This window comes from Larus michahellis, chromosome 14 (genome assembly GCF_964199755.1).
Source record: "Larus michahellis chromosome 14, bLarMic1.1, whole genome shotgun sequence".
In the NCBI taxonomy this organism is placed as follows: Eukaryota; Metazoa; Chordata; class Aves; order Charadriiformes; family Laridae; genus Larus; species Larus michahellis.
This window is the reverse complement of record NC_133909.1, coordinates 2,792,668-2,818,832: the sequence shown is the minus strand read 5'-3', so window position 1 is coordinate 2,818,832 and position 26,165 is coordinate 2,792,668. Positions and strand designations below refer to the sequence as shown.

The 26,165-nt window shown below is 54.1% G+C and overlaps 1 protein-coding gene across 2 annotated transcripts in view; it reads left to right on the top strand.

Moving 5' to 3' along the window:
• The first annotated feature begins 24,731 nt into the window (after positions 1-24,731).
• Positions 24,732-26,165, top strand: part of MYH10 (myosin heavy chain 10) — a 110,360-nt gene continuing 108,926 nt past the window's right edge. For both annotated transcript variants that reach the window (XM_074608179.1, XM_074608178.1), the window contains exon 1: positions 24,732-24,845. The gene's annotated coding sequence lies outside the window, so the exon portion shown is untranslated. The remainder of the gene's footprint in view (positions 24,846-26,165) is intronic.

Here is a 26,165-nt window from a genome sequence, read left to right as displayed (position 1 = left end):
GATCCTACTGGGTATAAAGAGCTCCTGCTAAATAACAAACAGTGCCGGGGGAATAACGTAGCAACTCCCTGCAGCCTCCTCTCCTCTCCGGCAGTAGTTCTGGCACTCGGTCTGCATCCTGCCGGAGTCTAGACGAGCGTTTTTGATCCAGCAGTGAAATATTAGTTCAAGCTCTGGACTTTGCTCCCACGCGCTTTTATCAAATGCTCTTGAAGTGCATTTGAAACCACTAAATCTTCCCCCGTTAGCAGCCCATTTGCGGATGGAAAAGGTATTTCTGCAGTCTTGCGAGGGCAGTTTGTCAAGCAGGTTTCACTAATATCGGCTTCCTGTAAATAAAGACATGAAATACTCATGTTGGTTTCTCCTTCTCTGGGGATTTTTGTGCCTCAGCACCAAGTTGGTCTCTGGGTTCAACCGAGCTGTTGCAAAGATGGGTCTCGGCATCCTCCTGGGGTCTCAATCACTGACGGCTCCTGGAGGCTTTAGGCCCCCCTTGCAGGAGAACAAAAGGGGATGAACTGGCCATGGAGAAATTCCCACTGGAAAGTTAAATGGGGTCCCAGCTATCGGGACAGAGAGGCTCTCTCACGCTCAGTAGGTCTCCATGGCCCAGGAGGTGCTCCCCCCACCCCGGTCTGTATTCCTTTGTAGTTTTATGCTTGTCTCGTACCTCCTGGGGGATGAGACACGCTTAATGCACCTTGTGGGCAGGTCGAACCTCACGCCTGTTGCACGTCCGTGTGACTCGAGCTGCGAGACTGGGGACGTGGTTCCCATCGCCGCTCACACTCAAAGGTTTGTTGTGTTCCTCTGTCATGGGAGGGGGCTGCTGCCATACCCTCATCCTTATCTTTCAGACCTTGTTGCAATAACTTCTCACTTAGGCACATTATTTCCATTACAGAAGATTTATTCAGTTGCCTTCGTTTTTTTGACTGAGCCTTAGTCCATCAGCTCTGGCTGCTAAAGAGCGGCTCAGACCTGTGAATCACGTTCCTCTACTCTTTCCAACTCAAAACATCACCTGTTTAATATGAAATGCCCAAAACACCAGTATAAATGGTTTTCTTTTTGTGTGCTACCCCCCAGTGCTGCCTACCACCCAAACAGCAGTGAGGTCAACGTATCCTAAATCCCATTGCACATGAGATTGCTCCTGTTTTTCCAAGCCTACCTGCCAGAGCCCTGCTAATGCACACAACGTAAAAATATTTGGCATGAGTCACCTCCCCCAGATTTTTTCCCCTGGAAAGCAGTGGAAATGTTCCTCCTACACACGTAGTACGTTGGGTCTGGGTGTGAGCGGAGGGTTGTGTCAGCTGCTTTCCCGCGGTGATCACCGCACACCTCCACCCTCGCGTGGGCGTCCAGGGCGATGTGCCGCCTGGCTCTTCTCCCAGCCCTTCCTACGGGGACGGACTGGGGCACCACTGGGCTCTTCTACCTCTGCACAGAGCTGGGTGTTTCTCTGGTAGAGGGAAGGTGTCTTCAGACTCCTCCTCTACAGCTCTGTCCCTCCAGCTAGCAAACGTGCTGCTATGAAATCTTTGCTCTTAGTCCTTTTTGCCTGCTTACAGGTACTGTTCACCCTTACAATACTCTTAATTGTATATTTTTCTGTTTGTATCTACCTTTATGCTCAGATTACTCAACTCCTCAGTGTGGAGGAGATCGCTGACCTCAGCCCTATGATGGATTTCCTGAGCTAGAGGAACCGCTGCCTGTGCTGACACAGCCCCGAAAAGCAAAACGGTCCAGAGTAACTCCTAGTTATTTGCACCAGTTTCATTTCTGGTGTCCTGGGCAGCCCAAAGTCAGAGATGGTGGAGCTTTCTGCCTTGAGTCTCCTTCCCTGTAGTCCTTGGGTTCGCACTCACTCCCGGGCTGGCACAGCCCCGTCCATCCGGAGGGTTTGGTGTGGAGCGGGTAGGTGTGCTTGCCCAAGGCCAGCTCTGGGGCTCTGGGATTTTTGCCCCTGGTCTCTGTTGCAGTTTGGTTTTGTGCTGGGGACTCAGTTTGTCTCCTTACCACGCATGACTGGCTCTCAGCCCCAGTCTGGTCTTCACCTCCTTGCATCTTCCACTTTAAAAGCACCTTCTCCGGTCTCATTTGCCTGCTGAGTGCAGGATACCAGAGACTTCTCCAGCAGCTTTGTTGTTGGCTTTCATGGTGTTACACAAAAGCCATTAAGGGTGTTAAGTGCTGAAATCAGGCTGCCTCCACCTTTCCCTTCCTGTTAGCCTCCATAACCTCCATACGCAGAGAGAGGGAGTGGTTAAACCCTCTCTCCACACTCACGGAGTTTCTCCTCCAGAGCTTTAACTGCTCTGCTCTTCCACTCTGTGTATTTTCTTAGCTCAGTTTCTTCTGATCCCTTGGGATGCTCAGCATCTTCAGAGCCCAGGGCTGTGGTGGAGACCTGTTTTGGTCCGATGGCTCTGCCCTGATGCATCAGTCTGATGTAGAGCCTCTCCAGCTCCTGGACACTGTTTCTCCACCATGCAGTCCCGGGTGAGGAGGGGGGCAGGGTGTGGACACCTCTCCACCACAACCACAGCAGGAGCAGCCTGGTAGCACCCTGGGGCTCAGGTCTGCTGGCCTGGGGCTGGGTGAGACCCCAGACCTGTTGTGAGCGGCACCCCATCAAGCCTTGCCTGGAGAAAGTGGTCACCAATGCAGACATCTCTATGGCATAACATCAGGGCCAAGATGGCTCATCCAAAAGCTCCTGGATACCCCACAACACTGTGGTTTTCTCATACACTCACCTGGCTTGGACCCGACATCTCCGTGTCCCATGCCCAGTGCCGCAGAGCAGCGGGTATCAGCGGCACGGCCAGACCTTGCTCTGCACCTCTCAGGAGCACGGCGGGTCGGCTGGACCTTCCCCAGCGGTATCTCTGCCCCTTGGCTGCAGCACGGCCACCAGCGGGGCTGCCCCCGCCAGCAGCCTTTGCTCCCAGAAATGCCCCACGCCGGGATCTGGCTGGGACTCAGCCCAGATTCCCAGACTAAACCCTTCCCGCCTGGCGATGAAATCACCCATCAAAAGGCGCGCAGCGGTGCTCCCACCACCGGCCAGACATCTGCCGTGGGCTGCAGGGGAAGGAGCTGGGAAAATAAACACGTCTTCCCATGCACGTCCCCCGCTGCTGGGAGGATGCAGTCACTGAAACCAAACCTGTCCTCACTGCCCTGGCCTCCTGGGCCATCAAATAAGCACGTGTGTCTGGTCAGCAGGTGCCAGATTCACCTCCCAGGCAGGGACTTTGAGGGCCACAGGCAGAACCTGCTTTGCTTAATTTTGAACATACCTGAAACAGGAGGTTGTCAAGGGATGGGGAGGGGCAGGATGGGGAAGGAGAGAGGAATTCCTGGGAAATCACAGGTGAGGATGGCTGGAAAATCACAGACCACAGGAAGATGACTGGGAGAAAGAGAGGAGAATGAGGGCAAAGGAGGTATAAGATTTGGTCCACCACTACATGGACATCCCCTCCTGGCAAGGTCCAGGGCAAGGTGACGCCTGCCTTGGCACTGCTCCCAGCAGCACAGGGACTCCTCACACAGCTGGGGTCACTGCACCCTGTGGCCATTGTCACAGCAGCAGCAGAAGGATGTTGGGTTTGACCAGCAAAGGCTCAGCCCCAGTGTCCATCTCCAAGGCTGACCTGGCCAGGATGCTCTCCGCCAGGATGCTGGAGAGGTGAGAGGGGGCTGAGAGCAGAGGGACAAAGACAGCACTGGGCAAAGCCCAGAGATAAAGAGTAAAATGCTTCCAGGAACCCACCTTCCCCACCAAAATAGCGTTGCTAATCTCACCCCGGCACAGCCTTCAGACCCCAGCTCTGCCCAAAGGCCACCAGCTCCTAGTGCCCAGGAAAGACCATCATATCCCATGGTGTCTCTTTGTTCAAGGAAGAGTTTCAGCTCCTGGAAGACATGAGTCGGCGCCTTCTTAATGTATTACAACTTAACAAGCTTGGACAAAGCAGCTTCAAGTTTCCCCCTGGGGGGATTCAGCGAAAGCTGTGATTTATCACGTTCTGCATGTAGCACTTCCCCGGGCCTGATTCCCATCCCCTGTCGAGTCCTGGCCCTAAACGACACTAAAAATGCTCCTTTCCCCCATGGTCGCTGACCTGAGCGTGACTCACCATGCAGGGGGAGGACCACAGCATTTCATGGGGATTTTATCCCTTCATCCAAGAACACCAAAGCTCTGTGCAAATATTCATCACCCCTCCAAGGCACGGAAACACCGCTGCCCTTTTAGAGAAGGAGAAAATGAGTCACGGGACGATGAAGTGACTTCTCCATGCTCATGCTGGAATGTGTCCAGCCAGCCCTGCAATACGGGAATTATGGGGGGCCCTCACTTCTGAGGTATGGGATGAAATTTGAGGATTTTGTCACAATTCCCAAAGGCTTTCCAGTAACGGAGTAGTTCTAACAAGGCAAACAGCAATAATCCAATTTGGTTTTCAAGCCAGAGAGTTATCTGAAATCCCTGCCATCGCTTCCAGATATTTTTCTTGCTGATCCTTTACTTGTTTCAGAGCTCCCAGGATGCACCTGCAATTGCACAGTGAAATGCACTAATTACTAACCTGGAACTGGTCATGTTTAGGATCATGAATTTATGCTGCAGGGTCCTTTCGAGTTAACTGTAACAGCCTCCATTAATCCTTTATTTATAAGGAGCCAACCTGGGTGGAAACAAACGGAGGGGAGGCGGAGTCGGGATGCTTGGGTTCGGTTTCTTGCTCTTCAGCTCTGCCACTGACCCCAGACATGACTTGGCAGAAGGCGGCAGGCCTGGTGGTGAAGATATCAAATGAGATTTAGGGATCTGCATCTAGCTCCTGGCTTTGTCGCAGATTCCCTGGGTGACTTCAAGTAAGGCGCCTGCTTAAACCTGAACCCTCACAGCAGCATTTCCAGGATTGGAGTGATGTCTCTTATCAGGGATGGGGCCAATGCTCTGCCTTCCTGGCATTAGGGCAAGTAGATGTTGGCCATGGCAGCACAGAGAACCCTTGGCTGCCTGAGGAGCCCTGCTGCTGAGTCCCCACGTCCAGTGCAGATGCCTTTCAGTTGAGCATCCCATGTCCAGCCATGGGAAGCATGTTGAGCCACTGGAGATCTTCCAGGGCTACCACACGTAGAGGACACTGTGGATATATGGCCACCTGGACCAGGACATTCCCAGTGCCCAAGCAGTGGTTGTTACTGCTGAGAAGGTCTTGGTCCTCTCTGGCTGTGCAACCACAGATCTGTGTGTGCACGGGAGCTCCCCCAGTCCCAGGATGGGTTGGAGCTACAACGTACAAGCAGACCAGCCAGCAGTCTCATCCCACATTAAAGCTGCTGCAAGTAAAACCAGAAAATACAGTTGTCTCGCCAGCAACCAGCAAGGCAACAGCCAAACCAGCCAAGCTGGATAGAAACCAGTCAGGTAGCACCACTCACCCCGGTTAGGCTGGGGTGGGAGCAAGGCAACGGGCAGGTTTAGGAAGCTCTCGTCAAGCTCCTTCCAGGTGCCTCCATTTGCACACCCAAAAGTCACTTTCGAAGGCAACGGCTACAGGCAAGGAGGACAGCGTGTCACCCCTCAGTCACAGCCCCAGCAGAGCTGGCTGCAGCTCCTGGAGACACAGAAAGTCAAGGTTTCTCCATCTGAGAGCTGCCGCTGCCTGAGATGGTGGTTACTCCAGGGTCTCAAAGGTGATGGAGGAATGAGTTTGGCTTGTAGGGCTGCAGGATGAGGAACAGCAGGAATCCCCTACATGCTGGACAAGGACTGAGGGACACATACAGACCCTGTATGTGTTGGTATAGATGGCATTACTTGCAGGGCCTGCTCAAGCACCACTTGGCTAGAAGACCTCTTCCTGTTTTGGTGGATGATGACTTGGCTTTAGTTATTTGCTCCTTCAGCTTCTCTGAGCTGATTTCTGCAATACGAACAATGCCACTGCAACCCTTCAACCTGGACTGGAGATGGCTCAGGGGTCTGGAGAACTCAGAGATCCCCCTAAAAATGGAGAGGATCTGCTGTTCACCACCTCCTCCACAACAAAAGCCAAGGGCCATCAGATGGAACGAGCAGAAGCCAAACAGAAGTCAAATGAAGGTGTGGTTCATCCCATAAGCCCTGTTGGATCTAGAGAACTCCTTGCCAAAGGAAGATGTGGCTGCAGAAGGTTTTCATGGATTCAAGGAGACACTGAATGAGTGCTTGAAAAAGAGATCCGTTGAGATTTGCTAAACCAACAAACCACATCAGGCTCAGAAAATCTTGCATGCCAAAAGAAGTTGGAGGCTGGGAAAGTATCTAGGGGACAAACTGTACCTGCTTATCCTAATCTCACTCTTCCCTGGTCACTTATGGCCACTGTTTCTATTGGATTTCTCCCAAGGGCTGGGTGTCAGCCCCTCCAACAACCATGAAATCCTCCTCTCTTCCCTAAAGAAAGAGAAATTCTCCTCTTTCCCTTTCAGAAAGAGAAAATCATGCGATTATGCGGGATGACAGAGAAAGCGAGAAGTCAAATGACCAAAACACTTAAACTGGGGACCCAGGGTGGGGGGACCCCAAGCCAAGCAGCCCCCACAGTACCTAGCACCCTCCAAGGCTCTCTCTGGAGATGTGATGGGAGAGGGGTGGAAACAGGCTGCACAGTCAGCGGGATTGCCCTCCTGAGCCCAATTCTCCTGCCTGTAGGGATGGCCAGCTTGGCCATCAAAGAAGATGGTCCCACAGTATGGTGGGACCTCCAATGGGGAAAGTGTATATAAAGAGGTGAGAAAAGCTGCCAAAACCTCAGCAAGAGACTCTAGAGGAGCTGGGCCACTGCTGGAGACAAGAGATGGGCAAACCACACATTTGGTCTAAACCAAACATCTTGGACCTGCCTTCTCTCAACTAAACACACGGCAAGATCATGTCCAAAAAACCTGCCCAACCTGCATGTGTCTTCCAAGGAGGTGGGTGAGCAAGGAGACCAGATCAGGCACCAGCAGCAGCGTCCCCTGCCAGGTGGGTGCCACCAAACGTACCCTGCTTTGGAGGCTCTCCACTTCTCTGCTAGACCATGAAGGGCTTGGCATAGAGCACCCTCATGGTGGTGGAGCAAACCACTGTGTCCTGCTCTGAGAACCTCCTGCGCGGCGGCAGGGACTTCCAGCTGGGTGTTTGCTGCAGTGCAGGTCCACCAAAGTGGGTCCCCAAGCGTGAGCCAATATGCCCCATGAGTGTTGGGTGTGGACTCTTTCATCCCTAACTTATTTGCTTCGTTTGCTGGTGTGTGACCATGGCTAATGGGAACCACCCATGAAAACCACTCCTTCCCCCTTTAATCTTTAGAGGGGCTACTCAAGAGGCAGCGCTGTGACCTGTAACGTATTATAGCAAAAAAATGCACATCTGGACACAATCAGGCCCCTGCAGCCATCACAGCCGGGAAGTGGGACCCACTCATCCCCACCCCCTGCGAGGAAAAGAGCAAAGTGATTTGGGACGGCAAAGGTGGAGAAGGGATGACGCGACCCTTGAGTTTGCAGAGCTTCCCCTGCACTGCCTGACAGCCACAGGACAAGCAAACACAGCCATGAAACCAAGTTTTAATCTGTCTTTTATTTCCCATTCAGCAGAAAATGAGGGCAAACATCCCCAGTTTCAGCAAAAGACCGCCTCCCTGCTCTCATTCCCACAAGGCTGTTTCTCTTGCACCCAATACTGCACCAAGATACAGGAACTCAGCCTCCCTTTCCCGTTCTAACTTGTCCCTCTTATGCTGATGGCACTAGATGCTCTTCCAGCTCTTTGCAGGGTCCCCCCACTGAGCCACTGGGTGTCCCTGGGGTTTGCAGGAGGTGCAGGAGGCCAGTGGCACACCAAACACCTCCCGATGCTGAATGAGGACGCTCTCAAAGGCCTGGTGCAGGATGCACACAGAGGCATGGGAGACCTGAGCCAGAAGCCGAGTAGCTCAGGAGGGTTTCTGTTTCAACCAGAGGGATTATTTCACTTCTTGGTGGGTTTTTTACAAAAATCTGAAACCCACAACATTTTCTGTAAAAGGAACCAATGGGAAAAAAAAAAGGGCAAAACTATTTCCAGTGGAAAAGCTTTTGCTTTGCTCTGGAAATTGGAGACACAGCACAACTGGAGGGTACATGCCCATGGTGAGTAACAGGGCAAAGAAGGGAAGGTGAAAATAACCACATCCAGGTGAAGATACCCCCATCCAGGGATCTTGGCTTCCCCTCTGTGGATGTCCATCAAGCAGGCATCTTCCAGAGCATGTGGGCAGCTGCAGAGGTCGGATCTTAGGGATGCTGGAGCAAACCACTCTCCTCTGCTGTCCTCGCCCTACGCGATCCCGGTGACTCGGACTCCTGGCTGCCAGAGCTGGGAAAGCTCAAGAGCCTGTTTCAAGGCCTGCAAATGAAATCAGCCCTGCTCAGTCACCCGTGGCTTGTCTGACGAGTGATTCACATTTCAGACTTGGCTGCAAACTGTGGTTCTTGGGAAGAAGACGACCCCTCATGGCTGTAAACCAAGGCGGGGAATGTCGAGCCACCAAGGTGGGGAACAGCATGGGAGGGAGAGAGAAGCATTGACAGCCACAGTGGGACCGTCAGACTGCTGAGAAATGTCTGCTCTGCAATAGCCTGCTGAAGCCTGGCCAGGAGGAGGCCAACAATCTCACCAGAGCATGAGATGTTCCTGGCTGGAGATCTTGACCATCAGCTGAGAGTCTGGGACAGGTCGAAGCCAGCTTGGCCAGACGAAGCTCAGGTTCCCATTGCGGGGTCCCATCCTGGGAGCCACGTACAGCCCACAGGTCTCAGTCAGGGAGACAGGGTCCATGGTTCATGGGCGGCCAAGCAGCAGAAGGCTTTCAATAGCTCCTGGCTGGTGGCCACCACAACAGCAGGAGAGCTCAGAGGAGGCTCAGGCATGGGGTATCCAGGACTCACTCTTGCCAGGGTGGTCTCGCTAACCACAAGCGTTCAAATAATCATCAGTTCAGTGTAAAAATAAACAGGGGATCCTCACTATCCGAGCCTTCAGGCTGCACCTGCTTCGTATTTCCTAGCTGGTTTCTGCAAAGGGAATTTTGTTGGGAGCAGGGAGAGACCAACCTATCCCTGCAGGGACCCAGGACAGGCGGCGTCACGGTTTCTCCTGGATGACCCCAGTGGTGTTGGTCAGCAGGGAATGGGATTTTCACAGCCCCGCGGTTTGTGTGAGCCCCGGTGTCATTGCAAGGCAGGGGCTGCCCACGCGGGAGCTCAGTCCCGGGGCCTGGGCATGCACTGGGGCTACGTCCCAGGGAAGGTCTTTGGGGGCAGGAGAAGGCTGTGGACTGTGAGAGGCACCAGAAACACCTGGTCTTGGGCAACGGCATTGGCTGGGATGGTTATGACGTTGGGCACAGCTCAGCCCGTAGGCAGGACCTTGGGCAAATCCTGTCCCTCCCCGGCCCCAGCTGTCTCCCAGCCTGCTCATGGCCTCTACGAAGGCCCTTTGGCCACATGCGGAGATCCCACACGGGGCCTTACGGGGCTGCCCGCAGGCGATAGTGGCAATGGAGAGGTGTGAAGCGGAGGTTACACCACAACCATTCCTCCTCCTTCTCCGCTCCCGTGCATCTCCGCATCTCCGGGAAGGGTCTTGTACAGGATTACTGGGTCTGTGCATCAACACCTCCTCCTCCTCCTCGTCTGCGACCCTCCATCACGTCCTCAGCAAGGATCATCCCCAGCAGGCCAGGGGGAGCTGAGCCACAGGCGTTGCCGGCGCAGGGGCGGCTGCTCAGACTCGCCAAGTGCCGTTTATCTCCAGGAGCTCCCTCAAAGGCGAAGCGATGCCGGGGCCGATAGGAAACCGCTGAGTGAGCAGGGGCAGGGCACAGGGCAGGTAACGCTGTGCCGTGACTCAGCCCTGGGCTCGATCCTTTTGATTTTCCACCCAGGCAGCCCAGCTAAGCGTAGGGCAGCTACTCCTGATTTGGGATGAGGGCAGGAATCAGCCATGCAGTTCCATCCCGGGGATGAAATGCAGTTTGGCTCCCATGCCAGCGGGGCAGCCTTCCCCACCGCTTATACCACTCCGCATCTCATCTCCATCCCCACGGACACCAAGCCAGCAAGGAGCCACCAGCTCCTCTCCTGCCCGGAGCAGGATCGGAGCTGAACCACGCTGTAAATTACATGGGTATTTGCCTTCAAGGGCCTTTCAGGTTTCCACCCTTTACCCACTTGTCCTGCAGTTATTACCAGGAAACACGTCAAGCAGATTTTCTGCTGGTGTACCACGACATCCCCCCGTCCTCCGGAGTTGCGCTGCTTTACACCCGCTAACCGTGTGGCCCCATGGCCGGTATTTCTCGCGGGCAGAAGAGCTCTGCACCACACCTCAGCATCTTAAAAATATTTAAGGGACTTGTTCAGTGCTGGGAAGGGAAGAGCCGATGGCTGGGAGTCAGCCCCGCAGGCGCCTGGGGAAAGGCACAAGCGATGCAGAATCCTCCTCCTGCCAAGGAGTTCCCGGCAGGCGCAGGCTGCAGATGCGGGAGAGCTCATGGCAGTGGGACGAGAGGTCGGAGTGCCGGGGAGGGGGAGCTGGAGGATGCTCGGATGCCTTCCAGGTCTGCATCCCAACAAGCTGCAGAGCATGCATGCGTGAGAGGGAGAGATTTCTGATTAAAGCCAGTCTTTTCATGCCACCGCAGCCCGGGATATCAGATGAATTTGAATAGAAACAGAGAGCCGAAACTCTTGAGGCCGCTTTGGCAGGCGTCACAGATGTATATGTTACATGTAGAAAACGGTATTAAGCTGGAATTATGGGGGAGCTCAGATATCAGTAGTTTGGGGTGAATAATATTACAAGGTCATTGCTATTAACCTAAACCCAAATGTTACAAATCCAGGAAATTCGGAGCTGAGGTTAAGCGTCAGGGAATTTCAGGCATGTCAGGAATGCAGAGATCAGGCACAAAACACCTGTAGTGAAACCAGGGAGGGGAGAAATGAAACATGTCTTTAAAAGGGGGTTACATCTAACCCAGCCACAATGGGTGTATCGTTCCCGTGTCACTGCGGAGCACAGAAAACACCTCCAGCAATGCAGAGAAAAGGAGGGGGGGGGTATGATTGCGAATTAACAAATACGCCAGCACACAGCTCCCGTGCAGGGTTTCGTGTGGTCCAGCCTGCCCGCACATGTGCAGGGTTTGGTTATTCTTAAGCGGGAGTGAGGATGTTTTAGAAAACCAGAGACCCAGGGGACTATAAAGGGGGAAATCTAATTTTTTTGCCAGCAGAGAGCCGGAGATGGGTGCTCCAGGCCACGGAGCGGCTGGGGGTGGCAGCAGTGGGACCACCCTGCTAGGACCAAACCACATGGCTTCAGACTGGCCGGATCCGCGCTCTTTCCCACGCACCTTTCCGCCAAGGATGCTGCCCGGCACAGGGATGAGTGTTTCTGCCGCAGGGACACATTTGATCACAGCAGTGTTGGCAACGTGGGGGCCAGCCCAGTAAAAACCAGTGGGAACTGGGGCCGAGCAGCCTATATCAGAGAGGCTGGAGAAGTGGCGCGGGGCTGGCCGGGCACAGGAGGTGACAGCAGCGGGCCCTGCGCTGCCGAGGCACAGAGAGCCTGGGGAGCTGCAGCCAGGCTTGTGTCCGGCCCCCAGGGACATGGGGCGAGCAAAGGGGCTGGGGTGAGTGCACGGGAAAGCTCTGCTGCTGGGCTTCTATGTGCTGTTTATTGGGGTGCAATACCAACGTGCCTCAGGATCATCAGAAGCGATGCCAGGATACTGTGTCCAGTGCTGGGCTCCCTGGTTCCAGAAGGACAAGGAACTGCTGGAGAGGGGACAGCAAAGGGCTACCAAGAGGATGAGGGGACTGGAACACCTCTCTTGCGAAGAAAGGCTGAGGGATTTGGGTCTCTTCAGGCTGGAAAAAAGACACCTGAGGGGGGATCTTATCAACGCTTATCAATACTGAAAGGGTGGGTGTCAGGAGGATGGGGCCAGGCTCTTTCCAGTGGTGCCCAGGGACAGGACAAGGGGTAACGGGCACAAACTTGACCATAGGGAGTTCCACCTCAACACGAGGAGGAACTTCTTTGCTGTGAGGGTGGCAGAGCCCTGGCACAGGCTGCCCCGAGAGGTGGTGGAGTCTCCGTCTCTGGAGACATTCCAAACCCGTCTGGAGGCGTTCCTGTGCCACCTGCTCTGGGTGACCCTGCTCTGGCAGGGGGTTGGACTGGGTGATCTCCAGAGGTCCCTGCCAACCCCCGCCAGTCTGGGATTCTGTGAGCGAAGGGCTCAATCCAGACGGAAGGCGCAACATCGTCCCTCTCACAACAGCAGGTCCCCAGCGCCAGCGGGGAGGCCACCAGCCAGCAGTGAGCCTGCAAGGGGGCTTCGCTCAAGGACCCCTCCCCGCTTCCACCTGTCACCTGCTGTTTGCATCCAGTCGCTGCTACCAGTGGAGCACCCCACGAAGCCTTCGGACTTGCAATTAATCCCTGGTGACAGTTTGCTCTCTGGGTGTAGGAGCATTAACCCCTGCGGTGCTGGCGGCACCGTGCTGCCTCGGCGGGTGGGTGGGCGCGCAGGGGTTAAGCCGGCAGAGCCGCACAGCGGTTAATCAGATCGGAATCCAGTTTAATTGCAGGTTGCCTGCGATCCCTGATGCCTGCTCTTACAAAGTGATGGAAAATGACAAATATTTATCCCCACTCCAGCAGCGGCCCTTTATCTTCCCACACTGTCATCAGGCTTTTCCAGCCCGGCTTTCAGGAGGGAAGAGTGTAAGCAGATACTATATAAGGGTAAAAGCTGGTTTGGGCAGCTGTCAGCTTTTGCATTCGCAGCATTCCTGGGAGGAGAGGCTGGGGGAGGAGGTGCGAGACACCAAGGTAGCTCATGGGCACCCAGGTGCTGCTGAAGGGGCTTCCTGGGGTCCTCGATGCCCAGGGTCCCCACAGCCTGGGAGGAGGTGCCCGGTCCAGGGAGCATGTCAGAGCGGGCATCTTTGATGGGGCGGGAAAAAAGGGGGCATACGTGGTCCCTTCCTTAGGAAGATATGTGTGTGTTACGTGCGGGATAACCTGCAGTTATCCTTGAGCTAGGGAAAGCTTTTTTTGCTGTTGCACAGAGATGGGGAACGGTGAATTGTGCTGTTGCATTTCCCTTATACCCCTGCACCCCCTGCCCCATGCCAGGAGCACGTGGGAGGCAGAGAAAAGCGCCTTTGGGAAGGCACGGGCAGGGGAAAGCAAGGCAGGCAAGCAGTTGCCACAGCCACACAAGCGTGCGCTGCTTCAGATTCAGTGACGTTGTGGCCACGGGCTCCAACAGAGGGCCGAGTCCTCACCAAATAAACCAGGATTTCTCCCAGAGGAGTTGCAGCGCTGCGAGGAGATGCAGCTGCGGTCTGCTCCTGCAGCTTCAGCATGCCCTGGGGGGCCACAGGGATTCTTTATGCCCCATCTCCCGGAGCCCCGTGACTGCCAGCACCTCCCGGTCCCCATGGTGCTTACCCCGGGAGCCCCGATTTCAAGGCAGGGGGCCAAGCAGGAACCCAGACTGGTGCCATTCCCCAGCTCTCCTAAAAATCAGCTTGGTTTCTCTCTAGCTCCCTAAAACTCAGGTGGTCGAGAGGCCATGCCCTGACCCCTCTGCGAAGTGGTCGCCCTCCACCCTTCTCCTGGCACTTTGGAAAACTTGGGCTGGGAACACAGAGCTATGAAACCATCTTCCACCAAACAGGACCAGCTTGGCCACAGCTAGCTTGTGGCTACACCAGGCTTTCCAGAAAAGGGTCGTTTCCTCCACTAAAAAACAAAAGACAGAGAGAGAGGAAGATTTGAAATCTCTCCCTCTGCCAGGTGCCTCTGAGCAAGCGCATTTTTAAATATTAGAAACAAATAAATTGCATTCTGCCGCCTAGGTGTTGAGGGGTCCTTTGGCTACGAGAGCTCATCAGCCTCTCGCTGTTTATGGATTACCTCGCTACCGTGGGCTGCCATATTACCCCAAATGGGTTTGTCTCCCAGACATCCTGCAATATCTTAACTCCCGTCAAGCGCTGCCTTTCTTTCCTCCGCCGCGCTCGGGGTTTGGACACCCGCCAGCGTCCTCTTTAAACGTTACCAGAAGGGCTGGCAGGAATTCAGCCCTAACTCATTACAGGTCCCGCGTACGTTCGGCTGGGGGTGAGGGCTGGCCTCTTTTGGGACCCTGACAAAAAAATTTAAATTGAAAGAGGAGGAAGGAGGGGAAAGAGCCCTACGGAAAAATAAAATTCCCGACAAGGATGTGTATATGAAACCCGCCCCCATTGGCTGCATCTCCCGTTGCAAATCGATAGCCCGGTCCCCTGCAGCATGGGCTGCCGCCGTTGGAAATGGCTCTGGTAACTGCAGGGACGTGCTGATGACATGGTGATCCCACGCGTGCTCCAGCTGGGGATGGTGGGGGCTTTACACACCCTGAAACAGTGGCTTTGCTCCCGCCCCCCCAGGGGTCCCTCCATCCCCCCAGCGACTGCAGAAGGGTTAAGAGTGTCTCCTGGGTGCAGTGGCCCCGGTATTTGCTGCTGGGGACTCCTCAGTTCTCTGCTGCAGGGCTGAAATTTGGGGATTTCCTTCAAGCTGAAGCTCTGCCCATCTCTTCTCTGCTGTTTCATCCCCTTTGGTGGTGTTTGCACCATGCAAAACCATCATCGCTCAGCACTATTTAAACACAGGCCCTGTAGGAGCACAACCCTTCTGTGCTCATTTCCACATGATTTTACATTGAAAAATCTCTCGACACTCTGCCCTGGAGGCACAGCAGCACCTGCACAGGTTGTTCAAGCAGAAAACAATGCAAAAAAGGGGTATTTTATTTTTTCCCTGAATCAGGTTTAGCTTCCGCCCAGTGCTGAGACCTGTTGGTGATTGAATAACAACATACATATAAAATTACAACTAAGAAATAATAAATAAATAAGCTAATGACAAAAATTAAAAGAGACGAGGATTCATTTCAGACTCTTTAAACCCCAGGGTGTAAATACACGCGGAGGAAGGAAGTCTCCGTTAAATATTCAGCACCAAGATCCTTCAGTGGAGGGGGGGGGGGTGCAGCGGCTGCGTCTCCAGATTGCCTTAAATTCATTTGCTAGATAGGCTCATTAACCTGATGCAACTGGGCTCTGTGGACTCTCTTCAATCAGGCTGCGGATGGTTAAGTGAAGGCGGTTGCAACCGCTCCTCTGCTGATATGCGAATACCTGCACCAGGAGCTGCACCTGGTTGACTGAACCCAAGAGGGTTCATCCTTTTGCAAGAGCAGACCTTCCTACGGTGCCTTCCAGCAAAGTCAAAGACAACCAAGGTTAACATCCAGGATAATTAATACCTTGTTTGTTTGTTTTACAAACAACCTTTTCAGATGCTCAGACCAATCTCGTTCATCTTAAACAGCTGAGAAAATCATTGAATCATTTGCAAATCACCTCTGTCTTCATCCTAAGGCTGTACCAAGCATCATCACTTTGGTGCTCAGCCCTCCTCTGTGTCCGTGAGCGGGGAGCAGTTCCTGAGGAGTGTGTGTCAGTCCCTGATTTCTCCGTGGGCTGCACCCACGCTGCACCCACGTTAAGGCGGGAAATGGGAACGTTGCCTGCACGGGAGCAGGGGGATGATCACGGGAATGGGGCAATGATCACAGGAATGGGGAGATGACCTGGGAATAATGTGACTGTCACAGGAATGTGGAGATGACCACGGAAATGGGGCGATGGTGAGAGGAACGAGGAGATAACCATAGGAACAGGGTGATGCTTATGGGAATGGAGAGATGACCACGATGGAAGTACCCTGCTTACCATGATGCTCTGCCTTTTCAACTCCTGATCTCATGAGGAAAGGTATTTTTGTAGCTCTGGGAGCCATTTCCGTGGTACCCAAGAGCTTCAGGCTCTTTGCTGTGATTGTCTCCAATGCTTCCCATGCAGTACCCACACTTTCTCTCTGCTGAGCTCAAAGCAGCGCCATTCACAGGCTGTGAACAAGATATGGAGATATTTTAAAAGTCATCCCTGCTGGCATTGGCGAGTGCCTTCAGCACTCCGCTCTAGCCCTTCGCCAGTGCTGAGGTTGTCCACTGTGTGTAGGAGAGACTGAAGCCTTCCCCACCCAGCCCAGGCACGGTGCTTCAGGTGCCTGTCTGCCAGCTGGGGACACCTTCACCACATCGTCACTCTGCTCCATCATCTCTTGGGGGCTGTGACATGGGGACAAGCTACACCAGCACAGCACCTGGAGAGGAATAGATGCTGCTGGTGGGATCCCAGTGCTCAGGCCAGCACCAGTGCCACAAACGGGTGAGCAGCCTGACCTTAGCGGGGATCTGCAAGCTCATTTTCTCTTTGGCATCAAGGGAAGTGCTGGTGCCTGACAATAGAGCTGGGTTCCATGGACTAATGTGCCGTGTGGGCTGTGCCAGGGGTTAACTGCTCCTCACCCTGTTCATCCTCACCCGCCCCAGGGAGTTCGTTTACTGGGACTGAGCAGAGATCGATCCCCCATCTCCGCTCCCCAGCCCAGGGAAGGGGTTGGCACGTGAGTTACAAACTCAACGACCAGCTGATAGCCGAGTATTGGCTTGGTAATTAAACCAGCAGGGTTCAGTCAATCATTAAATTGGATTGAATTAAATTGAATTAGATGGTGGCTGTGGGCTAACATCCCAGGGCAAGCCCGGCTGCCAGGGCCGTGATGGGAACTCCCTGCGTAGCATATCCCAACAGAGCCAGTGTGCCGCAATACGGATGCGATAGGAGGATCACTGACTGCTTTCCTTTGGAGGAACATCCCCCAGGAATAATTTATCTCCCAGCCCATATGCACTGGGCTCAGCTGCTGGGTTTCTAGGGGAGAGGGTTTCTCCATCTGGCCTTTAACCAACATCAGAAAGCTGGTGTCCATGAGGCCTGACCCTCCTGCTTTGAAGTCAAAGATAAATAGCCATGGAGGAGGCTTGTAAAGACCAACTGGCTCCTTTGAATGTAATATGATAAAACAAACTGCGTGTGATAATTGGTAACGGGAGGAGACCACCCTCTTCCCTTTCAGGCATACTATCATGCCTCTTGTGCAGAGACAAACTGGACCAGGACAGAGATCCTTCATGCCTGCGAGACCAAGAAGTGATGTATCAGCATGAATGGAAAGGGTGAACTGCAGCAGAAGAGACATATCCTACAGCCACTGGATCTGTCACCATCTCTGCTGGATGCAGGAAGGTGATAGTGACTGGGACATGGTCTTCTACCCTGCCTCTGAACTGTCCTGAGCTGGGGAGCAACCAGGGTATGCCTGAGCAGGCAGCAGATCCAGCCTGGACTATATCTCCTGTTCCACAGCAGAAGCTGTGTTTTGCACCCTGGGAGAAACACTTGCACATCCATGGTGAAAAGCTCCAGGCAAAAACCTCAAGGCCAAACTTACGGGACAGAAAAGCCACCAACGAGCACCAGAGCAGTGGCTGGAACATGGCTGTGCTGCTGGAGCCGCTGAGCGGGACGAGCGGCTCCCCGACCTGTCGGGCTCAGACATGCTCATGCCCCGGTGTTTGGGCCCACTGATGGACGACCGGACAGGCTCCCACCGGCCCAGCTGGCAAGAGTTATTTATTTAAAGACCAGAGAGGGGCTGCGGTGCCAGGCTGCTCGTGAGCAGGCGGCAGCTATAAAAAGTCCTGCAATTGCCTTCCAAGCTGGTGATTCAATAACAAAATGCAAAAGTAATATTAAAGCTGCCTGCTGTGCCAACTGCTGGCTGTCTGCAGCAATAAAAATGCCGTAAATCAGCTCCAATTAAAGACTGCACAGAGTCTAACAGGAGGTTCCTGCTGAAGCCAGGAAAATCCCCGGTATGCTGAAATCGCTGGGGCAAATGCTGCATGCCGTTGCTTGCCACTTGCAGGGGACCGGAGAAGGTCAGAGGGTGGAGCGCTGCAGCCTGGCCCTGCAAATGCTTACTTTTGAAGTACGAGAGGGTTTTACAGGGCTCAGAGAGTTGGCAGTGTCTGTGACCTGTGTCCAAAGACGAGCCAGGGCTTGGGAATACTCTTCCATGGATTTACAAGCAGGCACTTCAGAGCTCTCAGGGTCAGGTCTGAAGAAGCTGAAGTTGCTGCTAGCCCTGGAAACTGCTTGCAGTCTTGGTGGAACCTGCCAACACATTTGGGCACATCCATGCCTTCCCCGGGTGGACCTTGAGAAGCTCACACCTCCTCACAGGGCAAGGAGACTGCTCAAACACATTATTCATCTTTAAAAATGGGCCCCCGGCTCCTGAGGCACCCCAGCAGCCAGCAGCTCTCTGCCCTTGGTGGAAGGTTTCTCCCCAGTGGTCTGTTGGATGCCATCCTCAGCTCAGTTTTTTACCGTTTGCTCCTCAAAGTTGGCCCTGAAGGGTTTTTCTCCTCCATGGCATGTCAGAGCACTTGAAAAGCCCATCACAGCGGGTGGGAGGCAGGCGTGTGGAGCTGGGATGCAGGAGGACACGCTTGGTTTCCAGCGCAGGTCCCATTCCTGTCCAGCAGCGCATCTGTCCCATGGGCTGGGGAATACCTGGGGCAGCCCTGACCGCAGTGTCCCTTCAATTCCCAGCATCCCACACACCCTGGCGTGGTCCCAGCATTGCCCCCCGTCCTGCAGAGTATGGACAGCTCTTCCATGCCTTTGCTCCTTGGCCAATGGACGCAGCCAGGGCTTCCACCAAGGGCGCTGGATATGCCCAGATGGGAACTTTTCAGGACTATTTCTTCTTTGCTGATCCTTTAATTGGGTAAAAAAATGGATGGGTTTAGTTAAATCTCTGACAGAAAGGAGCAATTGGTCTTGGATGGAGGTTCTGGCCCAAGAGGAAGGATTTGGTCCCTTCAGCCCAGCCAAGGGCCACCACGGGACAGTGAGAAACGGGCCCTGGGCAGCTCCCCCCTGCCCGCTCCCCAGCCATGACCAGAGCTCAGTTCTCCCACCCTGGGGCTTTGGGGCTTTGGTATGATGAGCTCTCTCAGGTGCAGCCCCTTGATTTTTGACCAGCCCCTCCAGCATGAGGCCAGTCCAAACTCTGGACCATGTCGGGGACTCGTGTTCCTTGGCATCACTTTTGTATACGACAAATCTCAAAAAAAAATACCCTGCTGGATTTGCTCAGCTCGTTCTAATTCAGTTCAAGTTAGAAAATGTTCTGTGAGCTTCAGAGTGTGGGCAGAGGGACAGGGGAAGGACAGTGAGGGGACAAACAGGGTTTCCAGCTGGAGTAGCCAGCGTGGGTGCCATAACAGTACTGATGCACAAGCCTTGCCTATGGGCAATGAAGATGGGGCATGAGAGAGCAGGCTACAAATAAACCCTGCATCCAAAATGCAGGGAGGGGAATCTTTCCCATCGGGAGAGGTATGCGTGACGTGCTCATCCTGATGGCATCTGAGCACCTAATCTTGCAGTTGTGCTGAGTACAGACCAGTTCTGGACGAGGCAGAGATCCCCAGGGAAATGTGTCCTTCACAAGTGGCTCCATGGGAAACCTCCATGATTTTTTAAATTTTTTTTAAATCTGCAAAATCCTAGCTCGGTTGCATTAGATGATCTGAGGTCCACTCCAGCTTGAATTATCTTCTGATCCTAATATGATAAAGAAATGTTTCACCTGGCCTTTCTACTACCTAATGGCTAAATCCTTTTCCCTTAAAAACAGTACTGCAAGCGAGAAGTGCTTCTGCAACGCGAACTGGTGTAACTGGGATGAGAATCTGGCCCAGTGAATCGCAAGCTCCCAGCTAGCCAGAAGTAAAAGGGCAGCTCCCCAAACCTGCCGCACGTGGTTTTCCCGGGGACAATTTCCGATCTCAGGGTGTGGTGAGCAAAGCGGGGGAGGACAGATCTCGCAGACAAGTTCCTGCTTCGAGGGGAAAAGGGAGGTTCAGATTTCTGTCTGTTTTTTAGCAGAGGCTTGTGAACAAGCCCTCCTTTTCCTTGAGGGAAGAGAAACGCATGCCAAACCCTTGCGCAGAGGGTGGAAGGCCTGGTTGCGAAAATCCTGCTCTGCCTTTCCAGCCTTTGCTCCTTCCCAGGGTGACGGATGGAGGAAAGGGGAAGGCAGAGAGAAAGCAAGGAGCGGGCGAGCACTGGTCCCTGTGCATGTCTGGGTCTCGCTCCCAGCGTGGTTGCAGCAGGATGATCCAAGATGGATCTCGTCCTAGGTCCTCCACTTCAGCCCTTCAGATTCAAAGAGGCTTGAGATTTTCTATGGAGTTTCTCAGCTTCCAGCACAACCTGTCAGCAAACGGCTGCGTGGCTGTCGGAGGCTTGCTCAGAGGGAATGCAAATCTTTCACTCTGCTGCTCGGATCTTGACTCATTTGCTGCAGAGGTGGCTATTTTTGCTGATCTGACATCAGGTTCACAGCAGCCTGTCCGACCAACTATTGTGCAATCCCCTTTTGTGAGTAAGGAGCAGACTTTCCATTCCTGATTTAGCTAACTTTTTAAACTATCCAGGACTAAAATATATGATGGGTGAGACAATGAAGCTCATATTTGGTGCTGATCCCTGCGCGGCGCCCTGGAGAACACCTCCTGTTCCAGAACGTTTCCTATTGACATATGAGATAAAATAAACAGTGCGGTCCTGGAGGACAGCATGCTTCAAGAAATAAGTGTAACCTCATCTTACTGTAATTTATTACATCTCAGAAAGCTTTGAAACTCAAGCATTAAGGATGAGGCTTGAATTTCCAATTCCTTTCAAGCTTCTCTCATAGAAATGTTTACTATAAAGTAATTTTATTGTGGAATAATTTTTCTTTTATTCCTACACTTCTCTGTGTTTTGATCCCATGCAACAAAGCAGCTAGTTTTTTACATGAGCAATTCTGCTTTTTCCTCGCACCTTTCTTCTGAAGGTGTCAAAGCACATTATACATCAAACGTGATCTCACCTCTGAAATGACAAACGGACATAATGAAGTCTCTTCCCTTTGCAAGGTAAGCAAGGGCAGGGAAGGTATTGTGGCTGCCCAAAGCCACAGCAAGTCAGGATTTGAACTGGAAACCAAATCCGCATGGAATTTATTCACGTGTCTCCTTGATCTTTAAGGTCCCTTCTAACCTGAACCGTTCCATGTTTCTATGATTCTATATGCAACTGCTGCATTTAAGCATTTGATTCTAAACCCTGGCTCAGTACTGCTCAGTACTGCTCAGTACATGAAGTTATGGAGAAAAAAAATGACCCAGAAAGATGCTAAGACGTCCTGCTTTGCAGAGACGTGGGGCTCCTGAGGGAGGCCAGACCTGGGTTTGTAAGTCTTGGAGATGCGCCCAAAACCTGCCGCAGTCAGAAAGCAGGGCAGGGAGGGAGGACACCGGTCTCTGCAGGAAGCAAAGGTGTCAAATAATCAAGGAACGAGGGTTGTTTGGATTGTTTGTGGATGCTGGTAGGGACATGGGACAGAACAAACAGCTGTTGGATGTCGGTTGTGTGTTTTCCCCTTGCAGAAGTTCGTTCTGCCCAGCAATGTCCAAAGCAGACTGGGGATGGAGGCGCACATCACCCAGTATGGAAATTAGCTTTCCAGTACATGCCACCAGTAGTAAGACCTCCAAAACCTCCAAGTTAGAAAAGAATAGAGCATTTTTTTGCCAACATCCTCCGCATTATTTTAAAAATCTCAAGCAGTGCTTTAAGCTTAAGTAGTTCCTATTTACCTGCTCAGGTTCCAGCTCTGGAAACACCCACAGGGATATGCTTTGCCTTAAGCACATGCATGCCCTAGTAGCAACGGTATCATTAGCCTTCTGTTTAAACGTAGGGAAACAATTTTAGGATTAGGGACCAGCTGAGTTTCTATTTCAAATAAAAATCCTCTATGAGATGTTTCTTTCTGCTCTTTCCGGTCTCCTGGGAAAGTTAAAAATATCATCTTTCTTTCCATGGGTTAAAGATATTCAGTGGATTTGGGGAATTCCTTCCTAACACTGGCCTGGATAAAAATAATTGTGTGATAAAAATAATAACTCAATGCTATAACCCTGACACACTCCACGTGGCATCTACGGGATCCTCAAAGATTTTCCATGGAAATCATTTTCTATATGAAACTAAAGTCTTCAACCAGCTTGTCCCTAGAATGTCGTTTTCTGTGTGATGTTTCTATTTTTCTTTTAAAAGATGCCGTATGCCTAAAAATAGAAATTTTGTGATTGAAGCCCGAAGCAGCGTGACGTGAAGGTGCTAACACGGAGCGTGAGGGTGTCGGGGTGTGGGTGCTGCACCATCCCGAGGCCTGAGCCGCCCAGAGGGGTGACCATACCGGTGCACGATGCTGCTCCTTGGGTGCATGGTTTTTCCAAAGGAAGCAAAATACTCATCAGGCTGCTCCGTTGCAAAGCCCTGGAGCTGCCAAGGGGCTCGCATCGCTCCGTTGAATGCCATACGAGCATCTTGTGGAGACCTGTTGGCTGAGCAAGGAAAAATTGTAAATCCTGGGAGATGCGGCATGCTGGATGCCTCTATTTAAGCAACCCAAAGTCCACGCGGTGTTGGCCTCACTCTGCTGCCTACAGCAGCTTGCCATGCAGCTCAGCCACCCTGGCCCCGGGAGTGGCAGTCCTTGCAAAGCGAAAAACAGCTGGGGAGTAACCAGTTCAGCCTTTCGCCTTTCATCTACCTGCGTTTGCGAGTCAACACCCTTATTTTTCGGTGAAACAGGATGTACGAGACCTCCCACTGAAATGGTAATTAAGAGGGAGACTTTCATATAAATCCAAGTGCCAGGAGTTGCGCATGAACTGATTTGTGTGCAGAGATGAGCAGAGATGACCGAATGATTTCCAGCTCCGTGCCAGGAGCCTGGATTCTGGTTCTCCACGGTTTGCCTTATTGCCTCCCCTTTTGAACCCAGTAACCCATCCAAAAATGCTAAGTTGTATTGAAATGGCAGGTGCTACTTTGAAACATTTCCATTCCTGTAGGTAGTCCATAGAAAGTCCTGCTTCCTAAGCACAGGGGAAATGGGAGACATCCTTACTCCTGTCCCCAGGTGCTGCCTGACCTGCCCAGCCCTTCCAGGGATCCCCTGCTGCAGCTTCACCCTGCGCCAGGCTTGATGCTCCTTCTTGCCCCTTCTTTCTGCTCCTCACCCCGCTCATCGACGTGGTCAGAAGGATCTGCTGCAAATTCCTTCAAGCCAAATAGCTCTAATTCCTGAGCCACTCGCATTTGCATTTGGTCTGGGCAGAGAAACGAAACCCACAGCTCCATCCCTGGGAATCCTCGACGTTCCTAGCTACCCACTCGCATGCAGGGCTGGAGCGAGCCGTGGTTGTGGCGGGAGGTTGTGCCTGTTCCCCAGAGGCTGAACGCGCCATGTGCGATCCCCGAGAAGCTCTGAGCCAGGGACAAAAACACGGGAAAGATTTTGCAAAATAAAAAAACACGGAAAGCCATCATGGTGTTGAAGCTCTCCATCTTGCACTCCCAGGCAGCAGGAATGCCGGAGTGCATGGGCCAGCAGCCCCCACCGAGGTGTTCCACCCAAAACCCACCCAGCACCGATTTTCAAAGTCCACGTGAGCCCACAAAACTCTCAGAGATGCTGCAAACAGCATTTTTTCCCCATGTTGCAGCCTCCTGCCTACCCGCTTCATCCAGAAACGGTGCTGGCGTCGGGTGAGGGCTCCAAAAGGCCTCAGGATTATGTTTACGGAAGGGTAAAAGGAGGGATGTGATCAGGAGCCCGGCGGGTGTGGGGTGGAGGAGGCCGGGGCTGCTCGGAGCAGGCTGTGCTGACGGCGGCTGCCAAGCCAGCACCGACACCGGCCCGGACCCGGGGGCTGGGAGCCCACGTCAAACTCACAGCGAGGGCTGGGTTTTTATTTTTAATAGTTGGGGTAATTACCCCCCGGGAGTAATTACTGAGGGCTGCGGCGGAGTTTCTCGAACGGGAAGTTTGGAAACCGGGACCCGGTGCTTTTCTGCCGGATCGCCATCCCGCCCAGCGCCTGGAAACCAGTGCCCGCCCCCTCAGACGGGCCCCGCTGAGGGGAGCGTGAGGTGGCCCCCAGCCCCCAGCATGGCCCCGCCGGCGGGAGCGCAGCGGCCGCTTCCAGCGCCCGGCGACGGGTTTCCCCGTTACCTCTCACGCCGGTGGAAGCCGGCCCGGCGCTCGGGGCCTGAAAAACCCTTTATCGCCCCAAAATACCAGGACACCGCCTGGGGGGGGGGGGGAGAATGTGGGTGGGTGAGGAGGAGGCGCGCGCCCGCCCCGCGCTGCAGCACCGCGCGCACCGCCCGCTGCAGCGCCGGGGCCGCGCCGCGCCCCCCGCCGGGCGTGCTGCGGCAGCGGGGCGGAGCCCGCCCTGACAGGCATCGCGGGCGACCACTGAGAGGAGCGCTGAGGGCCGACGGGCGGGCGGAACCCTCCAATGAGCGCGGAGGGGGCGGGGCGAAGCGGGGAGGTGGGGCTTGAAGGGTAGCGTGTGGAGGTTGCTATGGCCGTGGCTGGAGAGCGGCCGCGCGGCGGGCCAATAAGCGAGCGCGCGGCTGTGGACGGACGTGGCCGTCGCCCAATGGGCGGGCGGCGGCCGGAGGCGGCGGGGGCGGGGCCGGCGGCGGCGGCGAGCAGGGGGCGGAGGGCTCGGTGTGGCGCTAAAGGCGCGCGGCGGGCGGGGGGCGGAGCGGCGCGGGTGCTGAGGAGCCGGGCGGGCGGCGCGAGCTCCGGGGCACGGCGGCGGCCGGGCGCTACGCAGGTGAGGCGGCGGCGGTGGGGCCCGGCGGCGGTACCGATCTCCCCGGGGCGGGCTGGGGGGGGTGGGTGGGCTCGTCGGGGGCGCGCGGCCGGGCCCGCCCGCGGTGGGGGTGGGGCGGGGGCGGCGGGCCCGCCACACAAAGACCCCCTTGTGCGGGCCGCGCCGCCCGCCCGCGCCGCCGCATCTCCCCCCCACCTCCCCCGCCCCCCCTCCGCCGCATCGCCGCCGCTCCCGGCTCCGTCGGTGAGGGGAAGGTGGCCATTTTCTCCCTTTCCCGCAGCCTCCGCGCGGGCGGGGCGGCGGGGGGCGCGGGGCTGTTGCCGGGCCCCGGCGGGCCGAGCGGCCCCGGCCGCCTCCTTTGTCCTTCGGGGCGGCGGCGGGGCCTGCGGGCCTGCGAGGAGGGCTCCGCTCCCGCAGAGCATCAGCCCTCAGCGCCCGGGGGCGGTGCGGCTCCTCGGGCTGCCCCTGTCCTTGAAAATGCCCGGGCTGCGCTGAGGGATGCCGCTCCCGGTGCCCTCCCCTCCGCTCCCCTTTTGTTTAGAGGAGCAGAACGTGTGTAGGGCTTAGGGCTTTTCTCCTTTTTTTTTTTTTTTTTTTTTTTTTTTTTTGTACCAGTCTTTTGGGAGGGCTGGATTCCTGCATGATAAATGTGCTCATTTGTGTATTTCATTTGAATGCCATTGTTAACGGAGGAGCCCTGGGTAGAGTAAGCTGCAACTTGCTTTGCTTCTGCAGAGGGTCTTTTGTGATGGGCTCTGTGGAATTAAAAGCCAAAGTGGAAAAATGACCCTAAAACTGGCCGTGGTCCCCCGACATTAGGTATATTCCTCAGGAACTGGTATGAAGTCAGTCCATGCATTCATTTCAGTCTTCAGCCTTTAATTCTGCTGGGGAACAATACTGATTAATTTTGTTGTCCGAGTTCTATCTGACCTCTAGGTTTCATTCCATCTCAGTGTGCAAGGCTGAGACTGAGCTGACCATAACAACCTTTGGCTGCCTGTCATACCTGGCCAGGGAGCTTCAGAGGCTTGACACCAAGAGGCATTTGCACATGAGGGCGGCAATGGTTGGTTCCAGGTCTTTGTTGGAACTTCAGCTGTAGGTCTAGCACAGTGGAGACAAACGGCTTTCTGAATTGGGCTTAGAGGCTCGGATATTAAGTTTGTGGGCTTCTTGAGCCAAACGTAGCATTCCTTGACTAATATCTTCATTCTCCTGGCAGAGTCGTCCAGCTATCACCTAAGGTGTCCCCTCAGCAATTTCCTCTTTCTTCATTGAATTTTTCTCTCAGAGGCTCTTCTAAGATACTTTAAATGT